This window comes from Tursiops truncatus, chromosome 16 (assembly GCF_011762595.2).
Source record: "Tursiops truncatus isolate mTurTru1 chromosome 16, mTurTru1.mat.Y, whole genome shotgun sequence".
In the NCBI taxonomy this organism is placed as follows: domain Eukaryota; kingdom Metazoa; phylum Chordata; class Mammalia; order Artiodactyla; family Delphinidae; genus Tursiops; species Tursiops truncatus.
The window spans coordinates 53,844,470-53,868,084 of record NC_047049.1 but is presented as its reverse complement, the minus strand read 5'-3'; the positions used below and the strand labels follow the sequence as shown (position 1 = coordinate 53,868,084).

General features: G+C 54.5%; 2 long non-coding RNA genes across 6 annotated transcripts in view; one reads left to right on the top strand and one right to left on the bottom strand.

The window, feature by feature from the left end:
* The window catches only part of LOC109550133 (uncharacterized), a 30,600-nt gene extending 8,233 nt beyond the window's left edge, over positions 1 to 22,367 (top strand). The window contains exons 3-4 of one of the 2 annotated variants that reach the window (XR_004522655.2): positions 745 to 968; positions 12,099 to 22,367. This is a non-coding gene — a long non-coding RNA (uncharacterized lncRNA). Of the gene's footprint in view, positions 1 to 738; positions 969 to 12,098 lie in introns of both variants that reach the window. The other variant, XR_004522656.2, reaches the window with a different exon arrangement.
* Positions 1 to 23,615, bottom strand: part of LOC109550135 (uncharacterized) — a 226,181-nt gene that overhangs the window by 146,312 nt on the left and 56,254 nt on the right. The window lies entirely within an intron of this gene.

Here is a 23,615-nt window from a genome sequence, read left to right as displayed (position 1 = left end):
GGTGGATCGAAAGGGCAGTGCTAGGGAGGCCAGGCCATGGGTGTCTCTGGGATAAGGCACGGGGGCCCTAGAAAAGCAAACACACTGACACACACTATTACACCCTCCAATGCTCACAAGCATGAACTCACAGACATGAGCTTGTGTGTGCACACCCACGTGGACACAGACACACCAGGCCATTCTGAGGAGAAGTAGGACACTATGATGACCACACGACAATTCTGGGCGCCCATAAGACCACCGGGTTGGGGGCGCTCATCTTGATGCTTGACCCTAGGAAAGTATGAGGACGGCCCGCCCCTCTCTGAGCCTCGGTTTCCCCATCAGTGCAAGGAAGGGGTCGCCTGAGGTCATCTCCAAGGTCTTGGGCTCCATGCCGCCTGGCCAGTCACCTGCGACTCTCTGTCCCCAGAGCCTGGCAGGGAGCTGTGACTCAGCAGCAAAAAGCCCTGTAGGAGCCCCCTCCCCCGTCCAGCACACACAAAGGGCATCTTGTTACCGAAGCCTGCTAGCAGGAGGGCCGAAAGGGCTGGGGAGGTGAGAGGACAGGATGGAGCCAGTGTCAGGGGGACAGGATGGGGGGGGGGCATGCGGGGTCTGCCCGGCCAGGGCTGCTGGCCACCACCACACCGTGGGACAAGGTGCTCCCAAGTGGGTGGTCACTTGGAGAGGCTGCCCCCTACCCTGGCCTCTGCACAGCACCCTGTTTATGAAGTTCCCTTTTTAATTTTTAAGTTACAGATCTGAATGAGCTTTGCTCTTCTAGCAGCAGCTGTAGACCTGGAATTTCCCAGCAGTGTGGGGCAAAACCCACAGCCCAGGGCTCCAACTCAGAGCCTCTGAGTCTCTACTCTGCATGGTCTGGGATGTGAGAGCCCTTCGAAAGAGGTCATGGCCCAGTCCCTTTTCCCGTCTGTCAAAGAGAATGCTGAGCTGAGGAGAGCTGGCAGTCACTTCACTCGCAGGTAAGGGCATCTCACTCGCAGGTAAGGGCAGGCATCCTGGAGCCAGACCTGCTGCTACTGGCTCTGCCACTGCCCTGCTGTGGGACTCTGGGCAAACCTCTTACCCTCTCTGGCCTCAGTTTCCCAGTTTATAAAATGGTTCTGAGGGCAGGCAAGAGGGAAATGGACAGAACAATCTCCCTGGAAGTTTCTGGGGAACCATCTTTCCATGTGTGTGCAGAAAAAGACACGAGGCACTCGCTTGGGTCCATGCAAGCGAGGGGATCAGTCTAGAGCACTGTGTGCCTGTGTCGTGTGCCTCTGTGTGTGCGTGTGTGCTTGCACCTGTGTGTGTGCATGCATGTGCACACATGTGAAACATGTGACTGGACAGGCGAGTGTGTCCCCACCATGAATGTGTCCATCCTTCAGGCCACCCAGGCCATGGCCCAGGCAGAGCAGGGCCCAGGGCAAAGGATTTCCGAAGCCGTTATCCTCAGTGCTCAGGGCCCCTTTGGCTACTTGTGACTGATGTGAGAAGTTCAGGTAAGCCGTAAGCTGTGGCTCTGCAGGGCAGACCAGCTCCTTCAGACACCTTCTTCTCCAGGCATCAGGCAGAACTCACTGTCAGCGGCCTGTCTGTCCCAGGACACAGTACAGCCACCTCGCTCTATTGCCAGGGGCACATACGTTGAATCCACATGAATGGTGCCCCCAGAGTTGCACCCACACCACGGCATCCTGAACTTTCACGTGTGGGTATGTCATCTCCCCAGTGCCCATTAAGACACTAGAGATTCCAGAAAAGGGTCTCTGCATGGTCAGGAAAACACACAATAGGCTATTACAAACTGTAAAGTGCTGTGAGAGCTAGTTATTCCATTGACTCCTCAAAATACCACCCACCTTACAAGGTTCTAATTCCCATTGGACAGATGAAGAAACTGAGGCCCAGAGGAATGAAATAGAAGAGCCAGGACCCAGGTGGCTTGATAAGGAGACATGAATGCCAAGCTTGTGGTCAGAAGTGGATTCAAGAGCCAGACACAGTTTGGGGGGGGGTGGTGGACAATGACCCCGGAATCCCAGGCTGAACACAGCCACCACAGTGGGCACGGCACTCTCTCTTAGCTGTGGGCTTAGGGGCAGCCAAGGCCCCATTATCAGGCTGAGGAAACCAACCTTGTGTGCAGACGCTCTCTGTGCCAGGGACGTATCCTGGGAGGCCCTGGCACGCAGGGCTTTCTTTCAAGCAGACCAACACTGGGGGCTCAGGTCACAGGTACACCTCACCTGTCCCTCTCTGACCTTGCTGCGCCAGGGGCCAAGAGGATGGTAAATCCCCCAGTGGGCGGATACTTCCCCAGAAAAGGCAAACTGGTGCAGGCTGAATGGGGAGCCTTCTGCCAGTGGAACTGCCCACCGGCAGCCTGAAATGAGGAGCAATTACATGGCCGCTGGGGACTGCACTTATAAGAAGATCTGCAATTGACTGAGTCCCTACTATGCACGAACACTTTTTTTTTTTTTAATTCTTAGTGTCTTGTTTCTTTTAAATAGACTTTGTCAGAGCAGTTTTAGGCTTACAACAAAATTGAACAGAAAGTACAGAGAGTTCCCATATTTCTTTATACCCCTTGCCCCACATAGATACAACCTCCCCCTCCCCCCCATCGTCATCCCACACCAGAGTGGTACATTTATGACGATCCATAAACCTACACTGACACACCATTATCACCCAGAGTCCATAGTTTCCATTAGGGTTCAACCTGGGTGTTGTACATTCTATGAGTTTGGACAAATATATAATGATATGTATCTACCAGTATTGTATGCAGAGAAAAGTTTCACTGCCCTAAAAATCCTCTTGCACGGACACTTTAAATTTGTTATTTACTTAGCAAATATTCACTGCCTTTGAAGTGCCAGGCCCTCTCTGTGTACCAGGGAGGCACGGCCCTTGCCGTCACAGAACTAACTGTCTAATGGGGGAGGCCAACCCCAAATAGAGACTCACGCAAGAACCAGTGACCAGGGAGGGCTTCCTGGAGGAGGTGACATTGAGCCCAGACTTTCTGAAGGATGACTAGGAGCTGGCCAGGCAAAAAAGAAGGGAGAAACACTTCAGACAGAGAGAACCTGAGACAGGCAGGAGCAGGCAAAATGGGGCCTGTAATTTCCACAATAGCCTTGTGAGATGGGAATGGGTGTCCCATTTTATAATTGAGGAAACTGAAACACTGAAAGGCTGAGTCACCACAGAGCCCACACATCCAGCTGGGGTGCATGACCCAGACCCTACACCACATGCCGTGCCTTTCCAATCCCCAAAGCCCTGCACCTGAGCCCTGAGGCTAAGAAGCAAAGGTGTGGAGGGAGAGGCCATGTCTATTCATGCCTGCAGCCCACACACGTGGAGATGAGTAAGGGCTCTCCTTGCAGGAGAAAGACCCATATGTGCTCTCTTACCAGAGCAATGTGAGGGCCCCCGTGACAGGGCCAGGTGGCCTCTGCAGATGGCTTTGGAGCTGCTCACAAGGTCCAGCGAGGCCTCATTCCTGAGCTCTGGGTGGGTCCGTCACTTCCCTTCTAGCCTGCTTAAAGCATGGAGGCCTCAGCTTCTCATGGATACCAGGATGAGGCCCAGAGATCCTACAAGGACAGCAGTGGGGAAAGCCCAGGGCGTGTGGAGAGCTGAGGCCTTCTCCAGGCAAGGCTTCCTGGAGGAGGTGGCCCTGGAGTTGAGCCTTAAGAGCTGAGAGGATTTTGAACAGGCAAAACGGAGCAGAGAAGGGAACTCCAGGCCTGGCACATGGAAGCAAAGGCCCAGCAGTGGGAGCGCCTGCAGCATCAGGGGAATGGTCAGAGGTGCCCAGGGGTTGGGGTGTCCAGTGCTCTCAGAGACCATCAGGGCCTCAGGTCCAGAACCGCCCAAAGCCCCTCATGTCCCAGACCCAGAACTCAGCGGAGGCTGAGGGCACAGTAAGATGTGGCCTTTCCTTCAGCCTGTGTAACTTCACTATGTACAGGGAATGGCGCTGGGCTCCGGACCTGGTGTGGACCTCCCAGCCTTGGTCCCTGCCCTCGTGAAGCGATGGTGTAGCAAAGACAGCAGGGGTTAAGCAAGCATGAAAGCCCGGCAAGCTTACAAAAGGAGAGGTGCCCTTGGTCAGTCCTCCCTTCATCAAGGGCTGGGCACCAGCCATAGGATGGCTGAACTAGCAGATGACGGAGTTTAGAGTCTGCAGCGTTGCGCCCACAGCCTGCGGCATCCCAGAGCCCAGGAACAGGGCCAGGAGAAGAGGGAGGGCAAGCAAGGTGAGATGGAAGACCCTTGCCATATCCTTTGCTGACTTCCAGTGCTGGAGGGCCAGAGCCCTGGGAGCCAGACAGCCCACAGCCCAGGCCTCTGGTCAGACCAAGGCTACAGGACATCCAGATCATTTCTCAGAACCCCGATAGGAGCTTTGGCAGACATCAGCCTCCCCGTGCAGTCTCCTAACGACCGCAGCTCTGTCAGATATATTGATGGTCCCGGAACAGAGATATCCACATTTAATTTCCATAAAAGCTTCTTTTGCTTACAAAGGGACCCTCCAAAGTGCCCTGGGCTGCCTCTGCTTGCACTTGGGGGGGAGGGGATTCTAGCCCTTTTGAGAGGATGACACTTCAACCTGGGTGGGCAGGAGGAAAGGTCTCTGTTCAGCCCCGACTGCTCTCTCCCGTCCTCGCTCTCAGGAGAGCCAAAGGAGCCTTTTGCTGGCCTTCCGGGATCCCAGGCAGGACCCACTGTCCCCTCATCATTCCTGGAACCCAGCTCTACCTGAGTCCTCACTTCCACCCCAATGCCTCAAAGCCTGTGCTCCCTTCTTTGGATGGACACTCAGGTGGGACTCTAAGCTGATTTGCATCCGACTGCACCCCTGCCACTGCCCGTCAGCTTCCCATAGGTCTTTTCAGTAGCTAACAGACCAGTCCAGCCCCCACCTCGTGCCCAGCTCCGGGGCCTAAAATCCCATCTTAAGTCCGTGTCCCAGGTTTCTACTTATTCAAGAGGCCAATGAGACCCACCTGATATGAGACCTGTTCCTAAAACAGGAGTGACCAACAAAAATCATCCTACAAGGCACCTCTAATTCAACAGCATCAGCTTCCTGGAGGACTGTATTGAGAAGGATTCTGATGCTATGTGTGGGCTCAATGGGAAAGAGTGTCTTGATTGATTAGTGATGTCTGCTGTGAGCACACTATGGGAAGAATATGCCACTGGTTTTCCATACCCGGCAAGATTCTTTAGCTATTTTAGGAGATGTAAATATGGGAAGTGCCAGTACCCAGTCTCACGTCCTGGCAGGTGTGGAACCCCTGCTCTATGTTCATCCTTGGGCTGGACTCTGTGAGGAAAGCCAAGAGGGAGGAAAAGTTCTGCCCTTTGACCCAAGTTGTTGAAGAATGACTGGAAAGTAAGGGGGAAATGAAAGCACTGGATTGGGGCTCCTGAAGTACTCAAAGTGGTCCTGAAGTTTCTGAGGTCAGAGAGACAAAGCAATTTGCCATAGGGTGGTGCAGCCTCCTGAACACACCGGGGCAGCTTCCTGAAGCCACTACGTAACTACCAGAGGCGCTGTGAGCCTCTGTGGGCCCCTGAAGAGTCAAGCAGCTACCAGAGTTGAGGGTCAGAGGATGGAAAGAGAGAGAGAGAGAGAGAGAGCGAGCAAAACTTGGGCACGAAGGTCAGGAACGCTCCCTGGGTCAGGTGAAACGGGGGCTGGACTTTGAAGGGGGTTAAAATGACAGGGGTGGAGGGCGCGGGGTGGAGGGGGAGACCCTGGGGTGAGGATTGGAGCCCTGGTCTCCTGACTTGCCATCTGCGCTCCATCTTTTAGGGCAGAGATTCAGGCTGACTTGCTCTAGGATCCCATTTGCTTCCCAACCTCCTTTTCCCCCACATAGCATAGGGACCTCCGGGAGGCTTCCCTGACCACCCAGACTAAAGAAGGTCCCACATACCCCATTATCTCCATCTCAGCACCCTGATTATTATCACAATTCGTAATTCCTCCTTTTATATATCTGTTCAATTTGTTTTGTCTGTCAGTCCCAATGGTCTGAGTCCGACAAGAGTAGAGACAGCACAGCAACAGAACTGGTTCAGATTAGGATTGTTCAATGAATAAACCACGACGGGCATGGTCACACACTCAAACGTTCACGGGGCCGAGCAAATAACATACATGAACGAGGTGGACAGGTGTAAGAATCCAGCACAGAGAGTGCCCACCTGGCCCCTCCCCCATGTCATGTTCAGGGCAGGCATCACTCTTTTAAGTAGCGTCTAGTTGACATATGTGCAAATTGCACATAAACACACGGGAATATCCTTCTTGTCCCCAGAGAAATACATATTCCATTTTACTAGAAAAAAATATGCTTTCTGTCCTTTTTCATTTTCCTACTTTTGCTAGAGTTTGAGTAGAGAGAAATATTGCCCTACCTCACAGGAAGACAGTAGGCCAAGTGAGCCGATATATGGTAACCAACAGTCAGATTCAATATCAGATGGGCCGGGAGTACTCAGAGTGGGTCCCTGGACCAGCAACGTCAGCATCATCTGGGAACGTGTTACAAATGCAAAGTCTCAGGCCCACCCCAGACCCACTGAAACAGAAACTGGGGTGGAGCCCAGCCATCTGAGTTCTAACACACAAGTGATTCTCCTGCACACTCAAGTTTGAGAACCAGGACAATAGGGAGTGGTGGAGACTGTGGTAAACAGAGAGCACACGTCCTGCCCAAAGGGGCCCCCCACTTCTCAGCTTCAGCCCACAGTTGCCACATAGGAATGTGAGCCCAGGGTGGCCAAATCTCCCAATTATCTGAGGAAGTTGAAAGTCCACATTTTCATGGGAAATGTCTTCATTCCTAAGTACTGGCTGTTTTTTTTACCCCACGTAGACCAAACAACTTGTCCACAAGTCGAGGTCAACCCAGGCACAGCCAGAGTATGCTCTGAAGGGTGGAGACTTCTCCCCACAGAGAAAGCCCCAGAAGGACGCTGTGGGGCCACGCTGTCCTGCCTAGATGGGCCTGGCTCTGAAGTCCAGGCCCAGATCCCACACTACCCTGGGAGGCCCCAGCTACTGTGTGGGACTGCTTCTGAGTCCTCAAATTCTAGACAAGGTCCTTGGCGGCCAGCACTTCTCTAGGTCAGAGGATAAGCAAGATTGGGCAGGTTAAATTATGGGCCCTGATGATCTAGGTCCAAGGCAGGCTGGAGACGGGGACAGACAGTGAGCTCTTCAGAGCCTCTACTCCATGCTAAAGGCTCATGGGCATTTTCTCCTTAATATTTGCAACTCCCCCATGAGGCAGGGGTCAGTTTGTACATTTTAAAGAAGAGGAAAGAGGGACTTCCCTGGCGGTCTAGTGGTTAAGACTCCACGCTTCCAATGCAAGGGGTGCAGGTTCGATCCCCGGTCGGGGAACAGAAAGATCCCACCTGCCGCACGGCACAGCCAAGAAAATATTTTTAAAAAGAAGAAGAAGAAGAACAAAGAGAGGTTCTGGGAGATTAAGTGACTTGCCGTAGGTCACCCAGCTACAAAGTGAATGAGCCAGGCTGGGAAATGGCCAGGGTTGGCCTGCTGCCCCCAGAGCCTGCCTCCCGGTGTGGCCAGTAAGGGCCACAAGCACCGTCGTGATTCCAGCACTAAGAAAAACCAAAACCAGCAAGCCAGTGCTACCAGTAGAGCTGCAGGAGAGGGTGATGGTGAGGGAAGGGCAGCAAACCTGCACACTGCTTCAGTCTCAGGGGGATCTGGCCCTGAGTGCAAATCTCCACCCCGGAGCTGGAGAACTTCAGGAGCCCGGGCTGGCCCTTGGAGAGGGAACTGGGCCAGGGCTGGCAGGGTTCTGGACTCAGCCAGGTAGCAAGGGCTTGGGCTGCAGCTTGGTCTCACCAACCTTATTCCTGAAGGCCAGCACTGGCCCTGGGATGGACCTCTGCGAAACTGTGCGATTGCCAGGGAAGCCAGAAGAAATGCCCCACTCCTGCCCCTGACTCTGACCCCATGGAGTGGGCCCTCCTCTGCACCAGAAGCCCCCAGAACGTCTGGGCTAGCTCAGGCCTCTGTCCCCGAGCTCCAAAGCTCATGAGAACTGCCACAGGCCGGGCCCAGAGTGCCCTCCCCACACTGCGGGCTCACCCAGCCCGGGCCCTGGTCAGACTCCGCTCCGCTCTGCTCTCGCCAGGCATGAGTCAGCGCCAGGAGCCTGCGTGTGGCCACAGCTGGCTGGACTCTGAGGCCAGCCAGGCCAGGCCCTGGAGGTCTGCTGGGGCCCTGGGGCCTCACTAATGGGAAGAGATGGCCCCGAATGACCCACAGGATCACACAAGGGAAAGGAAAAAGGCCCAAGTAGAGAAACGAAGCACAAAGCAAGAATCTCAAACCTTAAAGCGGCAGAGGCAGATTCAGTGTCAGAAAAACCATCACACAACACACACACACACAGGCCACCAGCCTTGACATGGACACACACTCTCGCGTATCCCGCACTCCAGACATACACCGCACGCATACACATCCCACATATACACACCCTCACAGTGTCCAGGCGTCAGCAGCATACACCAGACATACACATAAAGGAGAAACCACACCGACACACACACAGGCATTCCCAGAGGGTGAGCCCACACAGGGAAATCAACCCCACAGCAGATGCTCACATGCCTGTCTGCGGCGTATGGCTTTTGTCAAACCCAAGAGAATCAGACTCACAACCCTCAGCACACGTGTACAGATAGGCTTGGGGACATCGGGTCACACTCGCTTCCTCTAACGGACACGATGTTTGAGAGGTCCTCAAGGCCAGCCTGGCAACTGGGGTCCCAGGCACCCCATTCCACGCCCGCTGGTGGAACCGCCCGCCCCTGCCCACCCCAGCCAGCCCGGCTTCTGCGCCCGCCAGGAGGTCGCGGAGCCGAGCGCGGCCAGGAAGTCAGCCCGGAGTGACAGCTCCCCCACGCTGTTTGTTTATTCATGACTCATTCGACTCCACAGACTGGCTCTTCTTTCTTTTCGGGAGGAGGGGAGAGAGGAGCGGGAGGGAGGGAGGCGGGAGCGAGGGAGGGGGACGGGAAGGGGGGCGAACCAGACTCCACAATAAACAATGAGGCAGCTGAGCCGGCGGGCGAGGGAGGCGGCGCGGGCCGGGGCCGGGGCCGGGGAAAAGGCGCCCCCCGACCCGCCGCCCGGGCTCTGCGCGCAGGAGCCCCGCTCCGCCTGCTCCGCCCGGTCCATCCCATCCCATCCCATGCCGGCGCGGCCCGCCCCCACCTCCAGGCGACCGGGCAGGAGCAGCCGTAATTGGATCCGCGCCGCCTCCTCTCAGCTCCCCGCCCCCAATCGGGGAGCCGGATAAATGCCGGGTACCTTGGCAAAACAGTTGGATCCAAACCTATTATTTGGCTAATGGGCTTCCCTCGTGCGGCTCCGCAACACCCCGCAGGCTCCCCCCTCCCCCATTTCCCAGAGCCTTTCCCCGCGCCCCTCCTCGCCCGCCGCCTCCCCGCCCCGCTCCCGGAGGGGCTCGGCCGGGGCTCCGGATAACTGGAGGAAGCGCGGGGCCGAGGCTTCAAGGGCCTCATTGTTCTGCCTCGAGGGGCACATTGAAAATGCTCCAGGATTTGCTTCCTGTGAAAACAGCCTGGGAGGGAGGGGGCGATGCACGGTGGAAAGACATTATCCTCCTGGAAGCTGCCCAGATTACACAGGGAGAAAAGGCTTGTTTTGATTGTTGCTGGCTCTTTCTTTCCTTCTTTCTTTCTTCCTTCCTTCTTCTTTCTTTCTTTTCCCTTTTGGCCCTCCCCGCCTTTTACTACCCTCCCCGGACCCAACATGAATCTTGACGTCTGTTGAGCAAGTTGGAAACATGGGGCTGTTTTCTGCATAAAGAAGGCGGTGAGCCGGCAGCGCCAGATATAAAGTCTGATTCAGAGAAATTCTAAAGAACGCAGGGGCGATGAGGTGGGCAAATCCAAGAAACTCATTTCCCCAGCATGCCCCTCTGAGTCACATCTTGCACCATGAGGGGAAAACACATCACGCCACAATATGTCACATGCCTGCTGCAGAGGACTGGGCCTGGTGGGGGATGTACAGCTCCTCCTTCCTCAGTCTGGGTCAGCACGGCGGGTCCCACTCAGGGCCAAGGTCAGCTGGGAGGAGGCAGGGTCAGCCCCACCACGGGCTGTCCAAAACCCTGCTCCTCCCCTTTCTACCTGAAGGACCTTGAACATAAATAACAGTAACAGGGAACGCTCAATAGCACCTACTGTGTGTTGGGCTCTGTTCTGTGTGTTTTCCATACATAATCTCATCTAATCCTCACCACACCCCTATAAGGCAGGTGCTTTTATTATCCCTACTTCCAGATGGGGAAGCTGAGTCCAGAAAGGTTCAGGAACTGCCTGATGTCCCGTGGCTAGTAAGACGGGGGCCACCCAGCAGGTTAGCTCTCAAGTTTGTGATCTCGGCCCCTGTGTGACTCTTCTGAACCTCACACTTCTCATCAGGAAATGGAGATAATGACCCTGACCTCATGAGGGGGTGGGAGGATGCATTCAGAAAATGCAGGCAGTGTTCAGGACCACACTGAGTACTAACTCCTTTTCATACTGCCATTATTTTCATGTAAACTAGGGACAAATAAGGACAGTTCCTTCCTAACTCCTAGGCTCGTCAGGAAGGGTAGTAAGAGACTGATTAAAGGAGCCATCCTAGCACAGTGCCTGGCCCTTCACAGATGCCCATGAATATTTGTTTTCATCTCCTTCCTTTTCCCATCACTTCTCAACCAACCTAGTCGATTCTTCTTGTCTAAAACTCTAAACTCTAAAACTCTTCCCATGGAACCATCCATCAGGGTAACCCTACAGGCACCTCTTCCCTTATCCTTACCCCGTACCACCCATCCATGTGGAATTTTCCACAGACCCAGAGCCCTTGACTAACCTGGGCCTACCCTGACCACCATACTTTCCATCTCAACACACTCCCCCCAGCCCCCTGCCCCACTCCACCTGCAGGACTACTGCTCCATCTTACAGTGCCCTGCTTCTTCTTTTTTCCATAGCCTCATCACATACTCTAAAATGTACTTCTTGTCATGTTTTCTTTCTGTCCACCACCCCACCACCCCAGCTAGAATGTAAGCTCCCTAAGAGCAGGGACCATCCTTTTGTTCACTGATGTATCCCAACCATCCCCATCTCACAGAAACCCTCTATATGTATTTGTGGAATGAATGAATGGGCCTTCACACGGACTACTCCCTCTTGTGGAGTTCTCTTCCCCTTTTCCCACCCCCCTGCCTTTGTTCCCCAGGGAAACTCCTACTCATCCTCCAGGTCCCCGCCTCTCTCAGTCCTTGCTGCGGGCTTCTTGCCCCACATCCTTGGTCAGGGCCCACAGTGCACCTCCTTTCCCCTCATGCTCTGTGCCCCACCAGGCCTGACCCACCTTCCTTACCACACCTCCCCTCTGCCCCTTCTGGAACTCACTTCCTTTAAGAAGTAGGTCCACTTCTTCTTGTGAACGCAAAAAGCATTCACAAGGACACTTCCCTCTGTCCTTGGCCTTGTGATGGAAACCTTGCAACTGCCATGCCCTCGGTCCTCCCCGGGGAGGCGGTTCCTGTTTCCACATCTCACTTCCTTGAGTAGTCCCCAAGGTCCCCACATCCCCTTCACGTCCCCAGGGGTATTTCCATGATTCCATCAACCTCACGTGATGGGGTTTTCTCCTTTGAGATTCATGCCATCCAACTCTGCTACCTTGCCCCTCTCTTCCTGCCTCTCAGCCTCCACCTTCCCAGTCACCCTTGAGTGCCTCCTTGCCCACCTGCCCCAGATCACTGTCTCTCCTTTCCCTGCCAAGGCCTGCCATCAGCCCAATGATGGTCTTCGACATCTGTTTAAGTGACATCCAACACCTGGGCTCTCCAGAGTTTCAGCTCCCCCTCCCCAGGGACCTTCTCCCCTATTCAAGCCCAGCCCCCAATCCCATGACCCCCTGGCCATCACCCAGAACTGCTGCTCTTCCATTTTAACCTCAACATCCCTTTCCTTCTGCCCACATTCTCTAGCTGCTCCAGTGGTTCAGTCATCCGGATGGCCCTCTCACCAGCACCCTTGCTTCCTTTGTACGCCACCATTCCCTTCATCGGTGCAGCCTAACATCACCCAGGGCCAACCCCAGTGAACTTCACGCTCAGGCTGGTGAGAACCCAAAGCAGGAAGATTTGGGATCCATGTCAGTTGCAAGGTCTCCAGCCTCAGCTGAACCCTCGATGTCACCCCGAAGTCCCCTGGCCTGCCTTGGCCAGCGTCCCATTTCCATTTCCCTCACCAGTTCTTTGCCTCACTGACCTTCACCCCTCTTCTCATGACCCCTGTCCCTTCTGCCCACCTCAGTTCCTGGAGATGCCTAACTTCATCAAATCCATTAAGGCCTTCAGGTGTGACCTGCTGCCCCTGTTGCACCTCCAATCACAATCCCCACGCCCATCCTGATCACAACTCTGTCCAGAATCAGAGGGAAAGGACGGTCCCCCTTCTGTCTGACAGGCCACCCTTCCAACTGTGTGCTGGGCCACCCACTCTGGACCCTCCATCAATGACCCCGTCTCTCCTGGGCCTCCAGGACCTCCCTCTATTAAGACTTCCTCCTTCTACCAAGCCCCCAAATGTGCTCAGGGCTCTTCCACCCAACAAAACCCTCCCAGATTCTCGTTCTCCCTGGTGGGCCTTTTTTGGTCCTTTTCTCACCAGCGACTCTGCTGCAGTCACCGCAGTTACCCACGCTCACTCTTGCAGCCCTGCCTCACTTGGCCTGCGTGATGTCACTTTTTCTGCTGGCCTCCTGCCTCTCTATCATCTCTTCATCTCCCGGGGCGCTCCCTTCCTCTACCCACCCCGTAAAGTGCAGGGTCCGCAGGGAGGGACCCACTCCTCCCTCTACTGTGTCTGCCTGAGCCACCTCACCACTCCTGCCGTTTCCACCACTGCCGTATGCTCATCAGTCTACACCTCCATGTCTAGCTCAGGCCTCTCTCCTGACCTCCAGTCCCTGGGTTTCCAGCTGCCTCCTGGGATTCTGTCATCACCTTAACACTTCCTGGGCACCTAAAAGTCACCATGTCTCAACCTGAGATCAGTCTTGAGTCTCTAAGTGTGCCCCGCCCCCTGAATTCCTTGTGGCTTGGGTTGCAACACCGCTCAACCCCTGATAAGGCCAGCCTTGAGTCCAACCCATCCCTCATCCCACACAGCCAATCAGTCGCTAGGTCCCGACAACCTGCCCTCCTAAATGTTTCTCAACTCATCCCTCTCCCCGTGCCCCCACTACCACCGCCCAAGGTCAAGCCCTCAACCTCTCTTCCTGGGTGATTGCAACAGTCTCCCCAGCCTCCTGCCTTGGCTCCCTCTGAGTCAGCTGCCACACTCCTGCCAGGGCCATCGTTTAAAACACAAATCCAAACAAGCCGCCCTCCACCTTAAAACACCTGTAGGATGAAATCCAACTGCTAAGGAGGACGGGGCAGGCACCAGATCTTGTCCCCTCCCCAATCCCTCCATTGTCCTCTGCCTTCACTCTTGAGCTGGGCTGTGTGTTAGTTATCACAGAGTAAAACCGTAATCACTTTACACAGCTTCATGGCTCCCTGGTTTTGTTCACGCCGCTGGATCTGCTGACAGCACCCTGCCCCATTTGCAGGCGGCTTAGTTCTCTCTTGTCTTTCAAGACTCATCTCAGGTGCCTCCTCTTCCAGGAAGCCTTCTCTCACTACCCCTCCTCTGTTTACGGTTAGAGGCTCTGCTCTGGATGTAGGATTATTCTGTTAGAAGTACTTGTTTAGCTGGCCCTCTTCTCCATAAGTTATACCTCAGCACCCAGAGCCTATTAAGTGCTCACAGAGGGTAAATGGAGATGAGGATGATGCCGGACACACAGTGGGTACCCAGCTGATGCCCCAGGCAGAAGCTAAGGGAAGCGCCTCCCTCCGGCCTTTGAAAATATTAAAAATGTCATATTGTCTTTCTTAGATTGGCCATCCTTTCCACTGTGGGGCCAGGGGGTGGGTTGGTAAGTCAGGAGACACCATCTCTGCTTTTGAAATAGAAGTAATATATAATTGGGGGCCAGATCTAAGCCAGATCTTCCACCTGACACTCAGTCCCAGCTTTCCCTTGGTGTGTCTCTCTGACTCTCCTTTTCTTCCAGCTCTACCTTCAGCTCCAGCAACTCCCCTCTAAGTTCTCCCTAACTTGGTTTAGTCCTCATGCCGGGGCCTGGAAAAATGCCCCACGGAGAGCAGGAAGCGAAGTCCTACCCTTGGTTCTGCCACTGACCCCCGGTGTGATCTTAGCTGGTGCTTGCCCACTTGGGGCCTCAGTTTTCCCCTCACAGAGTGAAGGATAGAACAGAGGACCCATCGGGCCTTTAAGCTCTGTACGTAGAATTCCTGGAGGCTGTGAATAACCTCCTTGGGACCTGGAGGTTGCCAAGGGACTCGTGCGAAGTCCGCATCCCCATCCACAGGGACCCCGAAGGCCACCGCTTCTCTGCCGTCCTCTTTATGCATCTTATGCTTCACCTCCGGCCACAAGACATCTTTACTTGTTAAAAATAAAAATTAACCAGCGCCACCAGATCCGGCTAAGACAACTCTCCTATTCTCATGGCAGTCACTAAGCTTGAGTCTAATCCAGGAAAATCAAATAGAGACACGACTTGGCCCATCCGAGCGGATCTGACCCCAGAAATGTAGGTCAATCCTTGTTGTGGTGGCATTTGAGGGTTTCACGCCAACATCACAGAGCGAGACACGGAGCACAGTGTGCGCGTGCTCAGACCACGGGCCAGGTCCGGTGGAGGACATGCAGTGCGCAGCCTACACGGAGCTGGGGGCACCCGGGAGGAAGAGGACAGCTGCCGTGCCAGGGAGGCTGCGCGCCTGTGCTCTGCCACCGTTGCTGTCCCGAGTAGGGGGTACTTGGGACATTTAGGAACATCTCCATCGAGGAGGCGGGATTTGAAGGCGGGGTGAGGAGGAGACAGTGTCAAGAAAAGCCAAGGCGTCTCTCTCCTGCTAAAAGCCTTCCTTGGCTCCCCGCCGTCAAGTGGATGAAGTCCAGACTCCCCGGGCTGGCGTGCTAGGCCTCCCCACGTTGACCCCGAGGTGACCCCTCCACTCTGGCATCCTGGGGCTGCCCGCCCTGCCCACCCTCCTTCACAGGTCCTGGGAGTCAGCCTCCTGGCCTGCTGCCCACTGCCCTCTCACTGCAAGGTGGCTTTGCACATTCCATTCCTGGAGCCTGAGACACTGTTCCCGCCCCTCCCCAGCCCCACCTTTCTCTCCTCCTCATTTAAAATCCCTTCCTCTTGCCTCAGGGCCACCTCTGATGTCCCTTTCTCATGAGCCTTCCCCAAGCTCCTAGCTGGAATCCAGCAATTTATCCTCCAGTTCTGCAGAGCAGCCCTTTATATTCAAAACAAACAAACAAATACACAGAGCCGTGCTCTGACCGAGACAGAAACAATCCCTATGAGCTATGAAATGTGTTGCCACCCTGCTTTCACAGTTGCTCTGTCACTTGACTCTCACAGTCTGTGGAGTGAGAGGGGACAGAGTAACACTGTCCACAATCGATGAGCAGGCACCTGGGGTTCAGAAACCTCAGACCTCAGGGGCCTTGCACAGCCACGTGGCCACTTGCTGGCCACGCCCTGTGCGAGGCTGGCTCTAGCATCTAGATTCTGGAAGGGAGACTCCCAGTTCTGACTCTGTTTGCCCATCTTTCTCCCACCCCTCCCTGTCTCCTTAGGTCATCCCCTCGCTCCTTGAGGGCAGAGGCCTTGTCCAGGTCTCACGGTAGCCCCTGGAGCGTGGAGCTCGGTGTTCAGCGCACAGCAGGTCCAATGGTTTCATGACAAAGCGGCGGGCTCTGAACAGTGCGGGGCAGCAGAGAGAAGGGGTCCCTGCGGCACTGCCCGGACGGAGCAGTGTGTCTGTGACAGCGGGAGAAAGGGCAGCAGGCAGACTGGGGTAGGTTGGCAAGGCCAGCCAGGCCCTAGGTGAGGATGCGCAGGCAGTGGGGGTCGCTGGAGGATGTGAAGAGAGGTTGCTTTGAAGCCCTCCTGGCCAGCACCCCCAGGAAAGAGCCATCACTCTAAGTGGGACTCCCCAACCCATCCCAGATCCCTACGCTGCCGCCAGCTCAGCTGTAGCCCCTGTGCAGACTCAACTCAGGAGGGGCTGCTCCCCCCTGAGATGAGAGACCTTAGAGATGTTTGTTGTGGAGGTCCGGAATCCGCACGTGGGCTGGGGTCCACTCTCCTGAGGAGAGACTGGCAGCAGTGGCAGACCCCAGAGTGGTGACCGGTCCCTCCCAGGGGCTTCCTGCAGCCCAAGGCTGGAAAAGGCTTGGCTCCCTTTCTCTCTGGAGAGAGAAAGACTGGGGAGCTGGTCCTCCCGTTCCCCGGTCTTGTAAGTCCCCCATCCCGCCAGCACCCCAGGAGGGAGGGCAAACTCTTTCTGCTGCCTTGGGCCAGCCCTGCTCAGGGGAGCACCCCGCACGCAAGCAGATGGCTCCCCAGACTGAGCCAGGGAGTCAACGCTGCTGAAGACACGGAGGCGAAGCCTGGATTTACCAAGATAGCAGTCTGCAGGGGGGAACCAATAGGACAGGGAAGGAGGCACCTCTGAGGGGCCCACGGGGCCAGCAGCCTGGGCGCCCAGCCACGCAGGGAGCTCTTAGCGGGCTCACTCCTCACGTGTTGCAGGGAGGGGCTCATCAGGGGCAATAGAGCCTGCACTTGCCCCTCCCCGGTCACCAGCAGCACACAGAGATCGGGGCTCCAGCAGGGGGGCTCATGTCCAGCTGCTGCCAGGACAGCTGCCACAAGAACGTACACCAGTTCCATCGTGGACCCAGCACGGGCTCCCCACATGCAGCATGGCAGCCGGCTCCCTGGCCAGGATCCCAGGAGGCCCTGCTCATTTGACCCCAGGGTCCCCCCGCCCCCCATTACCTCTCAGGCTGATGTCTTCCTGGATTGCCACCTCCAGATACTTTCACTCACCACTTCCCCCACATGGATCAGGGTAGCCAGGTAAAGTACAGGATGCCCAGTTACATTTGAGTTTCAGATTAACAGTGAATGTTTGGGGACTTCCCTGGTGGCTCAGTGGTTAAGAATCCGCCTGCCAATGCAGGGGGGACGGGTTCGAGCCCTGGTCCGGGAAGATCCCATATGCCACCGAGCAGCTAAGCCCGTGCGCCACAACTACTGAGCCCGCGCACTGCAACCACTGGAGCCTGTGCTCCGCAACGAGAAAAGCCACAGCAATGAGAAGCCTGTGCACCACAACGAAGAGTAGCCCCCGCTCGCCACAACTAGAGAAAGACTGAGCACAAAAAGGAAGACCCAGTGCAGCCAAAAATAAATAAATAAAATTAATTAATTTAAAAAGAAATGCACTTTATAAAAAAAAAACTTTCTAAAAAAACCCCCAATGAATGTTTGGTATATCCCATGCTGTACTTGGGACACACTTATACTGAAAACTTATTTACTATTTATCTGAAATTTAACTGGGCATCCTGTATTTTTAATTGCAGAATCTGGCCACCCTCACTTGGCTGCCTCAATCCCTCCATCACACTTGTAGGGACAGGTGCTCTTCCTCACATCTAGGGGGTGAGCCCTGCTGGCTTTGCCTCCCGAGGGCCTCTGTCTTCCATCCTGTTCCACTTTCTCTGTTGCCATGTAATAAACTGCTCTGAAACTTAGTGGCTTAAAACACAAACTATTTTAATATATTTTACGATTTTATAGGTCAGGAATTCAGGCAGGGCTCAGCTGGGTGACTCTTCTGGTCCACATGATGTGGGTGAAGGTCACTCACCCACATGGTGGATGGGCCCATCTCAAGGTTCTGTGTTGGCTTCATTTGTATGTCTGCCACCTTGGGGGGGATGCCCGGAAGGCAGAGCTCAGCTGGGACTGTCCCCAGAGCAGCGGCATGTGGCGTCTGCAGCATGGGGGCTTTGAGGTTGTCAGACTTCTTCCACGGCAGCTCAAGGGACCCATATAGTGTCTGTCCTAAGGAGCTCAGGGAAGCTGCGACCAACCTCAGAGGTCCCAAACATCACTTCTGTCACATTCTATTGGTCAAGGGAGTCACTAAAGGCAGCTCAGATGCAAGGGTCAAAAATTAGATGGCGGGCTTCCCTGGTGGCGCAGTGGTTGAGAGTTCGCCTGCCGATGCAGGGGACACGGGTTCGTGCCCCAGTTCCGGAGGGTCCCACATGCCGCGGAGCGGCTGGGCCCGTGAGCCATGGCCACTGAGCCTGCACGTCCGGAGCCTGTGCTCCACAGCGGGAGGGGCCACAACAGCGAGAGGCCCGCGAACCGCAAAAAAAAAAAAAAAATAGATGGCACCTCATGAGGGCAGGATTAGCAAAAACTACACAGATGTCTTTAATCTATCACACGTCACCCGCCTCTCTGTCCCCTCCACATGGGTCTGGTTCTGACCAGTCCCCCTGCCTCTGCCTTCTCCTCCATCCTCCATTTCAGTTACCATAATGCTTAATTTTTCCAAGATCCCAGTCTTACCATGTCACTAATTGCTTAAGCATCTTCAGTGAGTCCGTTATAGAATCTAAGCTCTGCAAATGTTGGGACCATGTTCTCTTTTTCCACCAGGGTATGCCCAGAACCTAACACAGAGCCTGACATGTAGTTAGTGCTCAGTAAATATCAATATTAGTGAAAGACATGCCTGAGTGAACGAGCTACAGGATAGTGTCCAAACTCCATAGTCTGATATTCACAAGTTTTTGTTATATGCCCCCCACCCAGCTTGGCACCCCACACGCAGCCCTGTAAGACTTTTCTACATTCCTCAAACACACCTTCTCCCCTCTATGACTTTTTACTGGCTGTTCCCTTGGGAACACAGCACAGGCTGTCTTTCCTCTCTTACCTACCTTATAAACTCCTATGTAACCTTCACAGCCCTGCTTGAGTGTCAGCTCCTACCTGAAGCCTTTCCCAAGCTTTCCTGCCCCAATTCCCATAGCTTTTTCCACGTCAATCAAATATATTTGTCCCAAATGTAAATTCCCCCGTGGACCTAGCTCTCCAAACACACCACATGGGTGAAGGGCTTCCTGAAATTAGAGACAGCCTACCACGAACTCAAGTACGTTAATAAACATTTATAGAAAGCAGTTAAAATGCCTTTCCCTTCTCTCCACCTGTTCAGCATCCTCCAAGGCCATGATCAAGCTTCACCTCCCACAGAAAACCTTTCCTGACCACTACTTCCCATAAATGTGTGCTGTTGGGTATACAGTCCTGACCTCTCATTGCAGTCAGCCTGCACTCATTTGACACTTATTGTATACAGACAGACAGCACCCCTTCGATCATTCGACTAATATTCCCTGGGAACCTCCAGTGAGCAGGGCGTGCGCTAGGTGCTGGGGACTGTCCCCTGCTGCCCAGAATTTACCGTCTGATGGGGAAGACACACAAGTAAACAAGAGATGGCAATGCAGAGGCTGATGGTGAATGTAAGGGGCACCCCCAGGAGGGACCCCTCATCCTCACTTGGGTGGGAGGAGGTTGCCAGGGAAGTGAGGTCTCAGTTGAGACCTGAAAGAAAGCAGGAATTGGCAAGAGTGGTCCAGACTGCAGGAACAGCACGGGCCCAAGTCCGGAGGTCAGAAACCTGTTCCAGAAACAACTTCAAGATTTATTTTGGCGGGAACATAAAGCAGAGAGTGGGAGAGGGTTAAGGCAGGAGAGGAAACCAGGGGCCAGGTAGTGAAGGGCCTTCCACGTCCAATAAGACATCGGGGCTCTGACACAGAAGACAATGGTACTAATTAATATTAATAGCTAACCCGTATTGACAAAGTGCTATGTGCCAGCTCGCTTGCCTATAGTCAATCCTCCTGACCGTGCTTTGAGATGGGTACTGTGGTGACCGCTCCCCGTTTCCATGAGAGGCAGCCAAGACTCAAGGCTACTTTACACCTCACCTAAGGTCACACACCTGGTCAGGGACAGAGCCGGGTTTCGGCTCAGGCCACCTGACCCCAGAGCCTACACCCCAACAGCCCTGTCTGACAGGCTGAGCTCAGGGGATGGGGGAACGGTACCATTAGCACATTCATGGCCTTTCATCTGGACAGGACACAGCACCCCCATCATTAGAGCCAGAGAAGCCCTGAGCTCTTGCTGTGCCGCCTCCGTTTCCCCATCTACAGAGTGAAGAGCCGATGCCAGGGTGGGGCCTCCTCCAAGTCCTCCCTCCGCTTCCGCCTGCCAGCCCCCAGGGGGACCATGCCCTGACTTGCCCTTCCCCTGGGCTCCCCCAGGAGACCTAGGAGAGGGCCAGGCCCCCGCAGAGCCTCAAGGACACTAGGCCTGATTCTGCAGCGTCAGAGCAAACTCACAGAACCCACCCTCCATTTCTTATCGGAAGTTCTTGCTAAGCAGATGCACTCACCACGACAGCGCCCTGCTGGAGTTCAGCCAGGGAGGAGGGATGGGCTCCCCAGAGAACACCACTGTACTAGTGCCCAGAGTGGCCCAGCCGCTGGGCATTGGGATGGCACACACATGAAACCCCCGATGCCTTGGGGCCAGCCCAGGTCACCTTGCCTGGCTTCCCGCAGAACGAGGCAGAGGCTCCAAGAGGGGGACGGCCTAGCCCAGGTCACAGCAGGTCAGAGGTAGGTGGGGTCTGGATGCAGCCGGGCCCGTGCCCCAGCAGCCAGCGGTTCCCTCTGTTCTCACATCATTAGTGTTTTGACTGAGAGGCTGGCTGTGGTCATCTGGTCATCCGGTCATCTGGTCACCGTCTGAGGCGCTGCCATTGCCACTCTAGTCATTCAGATATAGAAGCAGCAGCCTGTGTGTCTAGGTGTCTATAAAGCACTCTGCCAAAGGCTCCAGGCAGCCCTTAATAAAAGCGGGAAATGGTGGCCACAGCTAAAAGCCCCTCAGAATAGTGAGGCTGGAGGGGAGAAAGGCGTGTAGCCAGATGGTTCTGTGTTCAAATCCTGCTCTGCCTTCCTAGCTGGGACACGAGACAAGGGGCATAACCTCTCTGGGTCTGTTTCCACATTTCAGGATGAGAATTTTTGCTTCTCTCAATAGCTGTGAGAATGGCCCTGTGGTTACGGAAGACAGCATCCCTGTTTCAGAGGTGCGTGTTGAACTGTATGAAAGTAACATGCCACACGTGAAGTCTGGGGTTTGCTTTATCTCCAGCTACTCAGATGCTCCTGTGCACACAGATCGCCTGGGGCTCTCGTTAAAAGACAGATTCTGATTCAGTAGGTCTGGGGTGGGACCTGAGGTTCTGCATTTTAAACTAATTCCCAGGTGACACTTGGGCTGCTGGTCCATGGAGTAGCATAGCTTTGAGATTCTTCAGCAACCGCATCAGCAGAAAAGGTAGAAGCGGGATGGAACTTGATAACCATGAAGTTGGGTAGTTGGATCAAAGTTCCTTATGCCATCTCTACTTTCTCGGTACATGGGGAGGAGGGAGAGGGAGCGAATGGAGAATGACTGCTACTGGGCACAAGGTTTCTTTGGGGGATGATGAAATGTCCTAAAATTAGATTACGGTGGTGCTTGCACAGCTCTGCGAATATCCTAAAAACCAATGAACTGTACACTTTAAACAGGTGAGGTGTAAACAATAAAGCTGTTAAAAAATAAAAGAACTAACTTCTTCATGGTTTCTTCTGAGGAAGAAATGAGCGTATGTAAATGCCTAGGTCCCTGGGAAGGAGTGAAATTCCCTTCCCCTAGAAGTTTGGATTTTCACAGCCTGGAAGTCTTTGAAGCAGGACCCACATTAGCTTTGGTCTAAAGCTAAAACCAGTGAGTACTCGGAGTTCACTGCCAAGGAGGTGATGGGTTTCAGAGAGAAAAGCGTGTTGGGAGACTCCAAGAAAACGTTAGGGACTCAGATTCTGAGGCATGGAGGGACCAGAGGAACGGCCCTCCTGTCCTGACCCTGGCTGCTCCAGGCCTCATACAAGGTACGGTCAGACCCCCACCCCATCCCCAGGGCCTGAGCCCTTCCTCCATCCTGCTCTCCCCTGCATACTACTGATGGAATTCAGCTGAACCCAGGGTTCTGTTAGGTCTCCTACCCCTTGGCCCAGAAAGTGTTTCTCCCCTCCAACTTCCATGCCCTGTGCCAAGGCCATCTCCTCCAAGAAGCCTTCCCTGACATTCCATATCCCTGGATTTGCCTCTCCCTTAGAGAAGGGACCATTTTCCCCAGTCTGAGCTATTAGGACACACAGGCTGTCTCTGGAGGACTCAGTGGGCAGCAGGTACTTACAGAGCCCCTGCAGGGGCCTGCTCTGGTGCAAGGCCCCACCATGGGTCATACAACAGGGGATCATTCACTCAGTCGTACGTTCCTTCATGCCTGGCTAGGCCTGAGCCTCAAAATCACCTGCCATGCAGTTTGGTCTTGTGTCGCTCACCTATTGTGTGCAGCCTCCTTGACTTCTCACCCTGATTCTGGGGCAGGTGAACCTGCACAGGCCCCTCATGACCTAGTGTCATGTGTACCCTGGATGGAGCCCAGGGCTGGAAGCCAGGAAGTCTGGGGCATCTTCACACAGATGACCACAGGCAACAGGCTTCACCTCCCTGGACCTTAGTTTTTCCATCAGCAGAATGGGGATAAAAGCCGTGCCTGCTGCCCTCCCCCTAGGGCTGTAGGGAATTAAGAAGAGCCTCATCTTGGGACCCACCCAGCCTTTAGAAACACTCTCCCACCTGTGAGGTCGAGCAGCTGAAGAGCAGAGAAAAGGGCCCTGGACCGGAAGCAAGGCAGCGTTACTGTCTTCCTCTGCAGGGCCTCAGTTTCCCCTTTGTCTTAAGAGGATGAGACCTCCCACACGGGACTTTTGGGAGGGGAGAGGCCTGCCAGGACCCGCCAAGACCAGTGGAGTCAGAGTGTTCAGCCAGGAGAGGAGAATGAAGGGCAGCGGGGAGGGAGACTTTATGCATAATGTCTCCTGGGGAGAGCAATGGACCCCCACGAAGCAGGGGAGGGGCCAGAGGCAGGTGACCATCACTCCTCAGGGGCTTGAGAGCATTGACTTTGGTGCCAGAATCCCTGGGTTCAAATCCCAGACTCACCAATTACTAGCTGAAGGACACAACCTTTTGGTTTTACAATGAGGATACTAATAGCACTACATTATAGGTTGTTAGGAGGAGTTATTCTGTTAATATAGGTAGTTTAAAACAGGGCCTAGTGCCTATAAACACTATCAAGTGTTAGTCATTCCTGTAACTCATTCATCGGGTACTGACTGCGCTGGGTACTGGGAGCACAGCCCAGAACAAGGCCACAGTGACCCCACGGCACAGAGCTGACAGTCCAGCAGGACAGATAGACCAGACCCAGAACTCGTGAGCCAACAGACAATGGCAGACTGTGATAGTGCCAGGGACCAAACAAGCAGGGGGTGGAGGAGCTTTCAAGGAAGAGAGAGTGGACGGTGGATGTCTTTTTGTGGCAATCAGGGAGGGCTTCTCTGAG